The sequence below is a fragment of the Mandrillus leucophaeus genome, unplaced genomic scaffold (assembly GCF_000951045.1).
Source record: "Mandrillus leucophaeus isolate KB7577 unplaced genomic scaffold, Mleu.le_1.0 Scaffold1538, whole genome shotgun sequence".
In the NCBI taxonomy this organism is placed as follows: Eukaryota; Metazoa; Chordata; class Mammalia; order Primates; family Cercopithecidae; genus Mandrillus; species Mandrillus leucophaeus.
This window is the reverse complement of record NW_012101519.1, coordinates 100,328-101,415: the sequence shown is the minus strand read 5'-3', so window position 1 is coordinate 101,415 and position 1,088 is coordinate 100,328.

Below are 1,088 nucleotides of genomic sequence, written 5' to 3'. Positions count from 1 at the left end.
AAGACAGTCATTGGTAGCTTAATGGGGATGGCATTGAATCTATAAATTACCTTGGGCAGTATGGCCATTTTCACGATATTGATTCTTCCTATCCAGGAACATGGGATGTTCTTTCATTTGTTTGTGTCCTCTTTTATTTCACTGAGCAGTGGTTTGCAGTTCTCCTTGAAGAGGTCCTTAACATCCCTTGTAAGTTGGATTCCTAGGTATTTTATTCTCTTTGAAGCTATTGTGAATGGAATTTCATTCATGATTTGGCTCTCTGTTTGTCTGTTACTGGTGTATAAGAATGCTTGTGATTTTTGCACATTGATTTTGTATCCTGAGACTTTGCTGAAGTTGCTTATCAGCTTAAGGAGATTTTGGGCTGAGACAATGGGGTTTTCTAAATATGCAATCCTGTCATCTACAAACAGGGACAATGTGACTTCTTCTTTTCCTAACTGAATACCCTTGATTTCTTTCTCTTGCTTGATTGTCCTAGCCAGAAATTCCAACACTATGTTGAATAGGAGTGGTGAGAGAGGGCATCCCTGTCTTGTGCCAATTTTCAAAGGAAATTTTTCCAGTTTTTGCCCATTCATTATGATATTGGCTGTGGGTTTGTCATAAATAGCTCTTATTATTTTGAGATACATCCCATCAATACCAAATTTATTGAGAGTTTTTAGCATGAAGGGCTGTTGAATTTTGTTAAAGGCCTTTTCTGCATCTATTGAGATAATCATGTGGTTTTTGTCTTTGGTTCTGTTTATATGCTGGATTACGTTTCTTGATTTGCATATGTTGAACCAGCCTTGCATCCCAGGGATGAAGTCCACTTGATGATGGTGGATAAGCTTTTTGATGTGTTGCTAGATTCAGTTTGCCAGTATTTTATTCAGGATTTTTGCATCGATGTTCATCAGACATATTGGTCGAAAATTCTCTTTTTTTGTTGTATCTCTGTCAGGCTTTGGTATCAGGATGATGTAGGCCTCATAAAATGAGTTAGGGAGGATTCCCTCTTTTTCTATTGATTGGAATACTTTCAGAAGGAATGGTACCAACTCCTCTTTGTACCTCTGGTAGAATTCAGCTGTGAATCC